This window comes from Coffea eugenioides, unplaced genomic scaffold (genome assembly GCF_003713205.1).
Source record: "Coffea eugenioides isolate CCC68of unplaced genomic scaffold, Ceug_1.0 ScVebR1_3458;HRSCAF=4672, whole genome shotgun sequence".
Classification (NCBI taxonomy): domain Eukaryota; kingdom Viridiplantae; phylum Streptophyta; class Magnoliopsida; order Gentianales; family Rubiaceae; genus Coffea; species Coffea eugenioides.
In genome coordinates, this window is record NW_020864037.1 from 1,159 (window position 1) to 7,500 (window position 6,342).

Below are 6,342 nucleotides of genomic sequence, written 5' to 3' on the forward strand. Positions count from 1 at the left end.
CATTGAACCCTTTATATATGTGTGGATATAGTTAAACTTTAGCCGGTTTGGTTCTTTTGATTCTTGCTCGAGCCGGATGATGAAAAATTATCATGTCCGGTTCCTTCGGGGGATGGATCCATAAAAATTCACCTATCCCAATAACAAAAAAGCCTGACTTGAATGATCCTGTATTAAGAGCTAAATTGGCTAAAGGTATGGGTCATAATTATTATGGAGAGCCCGCATGGCCCAACGATCTGTTATATATTTTTCCAGTAGTAATTCTAGGTACTATTGCATGTAACGTAGGCTTAGCGGTTCTAGAACCATCAATGGTTGGTGAACCGGCAGATCCATTTGCAACTCCTTTGGAAATATTACCGGAATGGTATTTCTTTCCCGTATTTCAAATACTTCGTACAGTACCAAATAAATTGTTGGGTGTTCTTTTAATGGTTTCAGTACCTGCGGGATTATTAACAGTACCCTTTTTAGAGAATGTTAATAAATTTCAAAATCCATTTCGTCGTCCAGTAGCGACAACTGTCTTTTTGATTGGTACCGCAGTCGCCCTTTGGTTGGGTATTGGTGCAACATTACCTATTGATAAATCCCTAACTTTGGGTCTTTTTTAATTCAATTGTGAAATATGTGTATCTAGGGAATAGTCGCTTCAAAGTGAATTCTCCCTAGATACACATATTCAATTCTGACTCTATATTCTAAAATAGAATATATGAATTTATTAACGATTCAAAACCTATTTTCATCTAAAATAAAAAAAAGACGAAAGAAATTCAATAGATTTAAAACTTATTTTTTCGGTAAAAAAATTACCAACTGTTTTTCGAGAATGCCCAATATCTCTTTTACATCTTCTATGTGGAAATGTTCAATTTTCATAAGATCTTCTTGACTATTATTCAAAAGGTCCAATAATGTATATATATTGGACCTTTTGAGGCAATTGTAGATCCTTGGGGGCAATTCTGATTGGTCAATAAAAATCGATTTTAATGCTATTTCTTTTTTGTTTTTTCTGAGTTTATCCAATTTATCATGAAAGAAAAAAGGAGCTAAAGGAACCGTGTGTTGATTGTTCTCTAAATGTGAGTTTTGTTCTTCCATATGTAAAAATGGAATAAATAAATCAATCAAATTGCGGGAGGCTTGATGAAGTGCTTCTTTCGGAGTTAAACTTCCGTTTGTCCATATTTCGAGAAAAAGTATCTCTTGTTTTTCATTCCCATTCCCATAAGAATGAATACTATAATTCGCATTTCGAATAGGCATAAATACAGCATCTATAGGATAACTTCCATCTTGAAAGTTCTGTGGCGTTTTTATAAGATATCCTCGATTTCTCTCGATTTCTAATCTAATACACAAATTGATTGGTTCCATCAATCTAGCTATATGTTGTGTATTATCAACGATTTCTACATAAGGCGGTAAGACGATATCTTGAGCAGTTACATATCCAGGACCCCTGACACAAATAGATGCATCACAAGTTCCATATAGATTACTTCTGAATACAATTTCTTTCAAATTCATTAAGATTTCATGTACCGATTCTTGAATACCCGCTATGGTAGAATATTCATGTGCGACTTTCTCAGATTTTACACGTGTGATACATGTTCCTTCTATTTCTCCAAGCAAAGCTCGTCGCATTGCAATGCCTATTGTGTCGGCTTGACCTTTCATCAGTGGAGACAGAATAAAACGCCCATAATAAAGACGTTTACTGTCTGTTCTTAATTCAACACACTTCCACTCTAGTGTCCGAGTAGATACTGTTATTTTCTCTCGAACCATAGTAATAATATTTGATTAGATCATTGAATCATTTATTTCTCTTGTTTTTCTTCAAAGTTCTTCAATAGACATTTCTACACACGTCTTTTTTTGGGAGGTCTACAGCCATTATGTGGCATAGGAGTTACATCTCGTACGAAAGTTAATACTATACCACTTCTACGAATAGCTCGAAGCGCTGCGTCTCTCCCGAGGCCGGGACCTTTTATCATGACTTCTGCTCGTTGCATACCTTGATCCACTACTGTACGAATAGCATTTGCTGCTGCGGTTTGAGCAGCAAATGGTGTCCCTCTTCTCGTACCTCTGAATCCACAAGTACCGGCGGAGGACCAAGAAACCACTCGACCCCGTACATCTGTAACAGTGACAATGGTATTATGAAAACTTGCTTGAACATGAATAACTCCCTTTGGTATTCTACGCGCACTCTTACGTGAACTAATACGTCCGTTCTTACGTGAACCAACTCTCGGTATAGCTTTTGCCATATTTTATCATCTCATAAATATGAGTCAGAGATATATGGATATATCCATTTCATGTTAAAAAAGATTCCTTATTTATGTATCACTTGCTTTAGCGAGTCTGATTATCCCTGTCTTTGTTTATGTCTCGGGTTGGAACAAATTACTATAATTCGCCCTCGCCTGCGGATTAGTCGACATTTGTCACAAATTTTACGAACAGAAGCTCTTATTTTCATATTTGTCATTCCTTATCTTAAATTTGAATCTACTTCTTGGTTGGAAGAAAATAAGTTTCTTTAGATTTTGCATCTTGAATCATATTCTCGCGAAAGGAATGTTCAAGTTAAAAAATCACTTAATCCTTTGAATCCTTGTTGCGGAGTCGATAAATTATGCGTCCTCTGGTTGAATCATAACGACTTACTTCAATTTTGACTCTATCTCCTGGTAGTATCCGGATAAAACTGCGTCGGATCTTTCCTGAAACATAACCTAGAATCAGATCTTCATTATCTAAACGAACCCGGAACATGCCATTGGGAAGCGATTCGGTAATTAAACCTTCATGAGTCCATTTTTGTTCTTTCATTCCAGGTAAAGCCCCCTTGAAGTATCAACTAATGGAGGAGGAACAATATTAGACAACTCGTTCCTTTTCTTTTTTTTTTTACAATTAAAAATAGTAAGTTTCGAATCTAATTTGTATATTAAAAAGATTACCATATATAACACAAAATTTCTCCACCGATTCCTTCTAGTCGAGCCTCTCGGTCTGTCATTATTCCTCGAGAAGTAGAAAAAATTACAATCCCCATCCCACCTAAAATTCGAGGAATTCGTTGAGAGTTAGCATAAATTCGTAGACCGGGTCGACTGATCCGTTTTAAATTAAAAATATTTCTATGGGGCCCTTTCCTGTTCCTTCTATGTCGCAGCGTTAAAACCAAAAAATATTTGTTGTTTTCTCGATGTTTTCTCGCATTTTCGATAAAACCTTCTCGTAAAAGTATTTTAACGATATTTTCGGTAATATTAGTAGATGTTATTCGAACCACTCTTTTTTTATCCATATCAGCATTTCGTATAGAGGTTATTATCTCAGCAACAGTGTCCCTACCCATGATTAACTATAATTGTTAGTGACTCAAAATTTGATATAATCAACATGCTTTTCTTTTTTTTTACTTAATTTGTTTGTTTATGAGTAATTAATAAAGGTATATACGTGAGATACAATCTATTTCTTAATCTATTTCTTTCAAATACCCCGCTTTAAACATATCACGATCTTATAATACCTCGGGAGCTAATGAGACTATTTTAGTAAAATTTAATTGTCTCAACTCCCGGGCGATCGCGCCAAAAATTCGAGTTCCTTTTGGATTTCCTTCTTGGTCAATAACAACTGCAGCGTTGTCATCATATCGTATTATCATACCATTGTCACGTTTGAGTTCTTTACAGGTACGCACAATTACAGCTCTGACGACTTCTGACCTTTCTAGGGGCATATTTGGTACTGCTTCTTTGATCACAGCAACAATAACATCACCAATATGAGCATATCGACGATTGCTAGCTCCTATGATTCGAATACACATCAATTCTCGAGCCCCGCTGTTATCTGCTACATTTAAATGGGTTTGAGGTTGAATCATATCATTTTGAAATCTGTTCTTTCAATGCAAAGGACGAAGAAAAAAAGAAATATTCTTTGTCTAAAATAAAAAAATTGCAATTTTCCAAGACTCATTTCTATTGGTTCTACTTTATTTATCCTTTATCTCGAAATAATGAATTGAGTCCGTATAGGCATTTTGGATGCTGCTATTGAAATAGCCCTTCTAGCTATATGTTCTGTTACTCCACCCATTTCATAAAGTATTCGACCCGGTTTAACAACAGCTACCCAATATTCGGGGGATCCTTTCCCCGAACCCATACGTGTCTCGGCAGGTCTCGCTGTAATCGGTTTGTCTGGAAATATACGTACCCATATTTTTCCACCACGGCGTACATTTCGTGTCATTGCTCGTCGACCTGCTTCTATCTGTCTAGATGTGATCCAAGCGGGTTCAAGTGCCTGAAGAGCAAATTTACCGAAACATATACGATTCCCTCGATAAGATATTCCTTTCATTCTTCCTCTATGTTGTTTACGGAATCTGGTTCTTTTGGGGTTATAGTTGATGGTTCTTTCTGAATTACATCTCTACTACAGAACCAGACGTGAGAATTTCTTCTCATCTGGCTCCTCGCGAATTTGAATAAAAGGATTCAAAAATAAAAAATTTGAATTTGAGGTAAGATACAATTTTCATTAATTAATAAAATAGACATGTATTTTTAAATTTAATATATTGAATCGTGGGATTCTTTGAGATTTCATCTAATATATAAGTAATTTGTGTATCTTGTTTTAGTAGATTTTTGATTTTAGAAATCATATTGTTATTTTTTTATAAATTGTTTTTTTTTTTATCGTTCAAATTTAGGAATTTAAAAAAGAAAGTTTTCGCGGGCGAATATTTACTCTTCCATTTCAATTTTAGGATTATCTCGTTACTTCTCAGAATAGATGAATTGGTCTCCGGTTTGTTCCGCCATCCCGACCGGCGAATCATTAAGATTCATTTTAATAAAATCTTTTGGATTCACAGTTTCCATCGTTCCCATCACTTCTTACTTTAATGTTTAGGTCCAAATTTTACAACGGAGCTTAGTAATGAAATTTGTTCTTGAGTCAATTTTCTCAGTCTTTATTGTCTCGAAGCTCTTTATTTTTTTTGTTTTGTTCTATAATGTTCTACTATAAAATGTTCTATAAGAAGAGTCATTTAATTATGGATGAATCAGTATTGATGCTTTATTACACTGCCTTTTATGAGATCACTCATAGACCTTACATATTGGAATTCTATATCATAGATATTTTTTCTCTTTCTCTCATCCTTCCATTTATCCACAGCTTTCTTCTCTATTTTGCTTTCCAACTTAAAATCATATTTATTTTTGCAAGAACATAAAAAAATTTCAGTTGCTGCAAGGATGTGATATATCGGTCACATCTTGACTGGTTCTTTAGCTTTAGATCGAGATAATGCGAAGTGATGGGTTGGTTATTAGGGGGCCAATTTTTTGAATTCTAACCCTAAAAAAATCAACGAGTCACACACTAAGCATAGCAATTTTCTCAAATGATTAATCGAATTTTTATTCAACCTTATAGAATTAAAACTAGTTTTGAGAAAAAGAATGAAGAGGTTTAGCTTTCTAAATTAGATAGAAGGAAAAGTCAAAGTTTATTTATTATTCCTCGTCTATAAATATCCAAATTTTTATGCCTAATACACCATAGATAGTTCGAACTGTATAGGAACAATAATCAATTTTAGCTCGAATGGTTTGTAGAGGAACCCTACCCCTTCTAATCCATTCGACGCGTGCAATTTCTTTTCCGTCGATACGACCTGCAATTTGGACTTGAATTCCCTTTGTATTTGCTTGTTCAGTTAATTCAATAGCCTTTTTCATTGCTTTTCGAAATGAAACTCTATTCTTTAATTGCCCAGCTATATATTCTGCAAGAATATTAGGGTTTCCATAAGGTTTTGCAATTTTTGTGATAGCAATGTTAAATTTTCTGTTCACAGAATTACATTTTTTTTGTAGATTCGTCTGTAATTCTTCGATTCCTCGTGGTTGATTTTCTAGTAATGGTTTTGGGAATCCCATAAAAATTATTACTTGGATCAAATCGATTCTTTTTTGAATCTCTATACGTGCAATTCCCTCTACCCCAGAGGATATTTTCGTATTCTTTTGAACATAATTTTTAATACAATTTCTTATTTGTTGATCTTCTTGTAGACCCTCAGAATAATTTTTTGCTTGTGTAAACCAAAGAGAATGATGACCTTGGGTTGTACCAAGTCTAAAACCAAGTGGATTTATTTTTTGTCCCATACTCCTCCACTACTATACATATCATGATATACCATAGCTGTATGTTTATTTTTCCATCTAGGTTTTTTTAGTGAATTTATCTTTACGTATTCATCATCTAAAG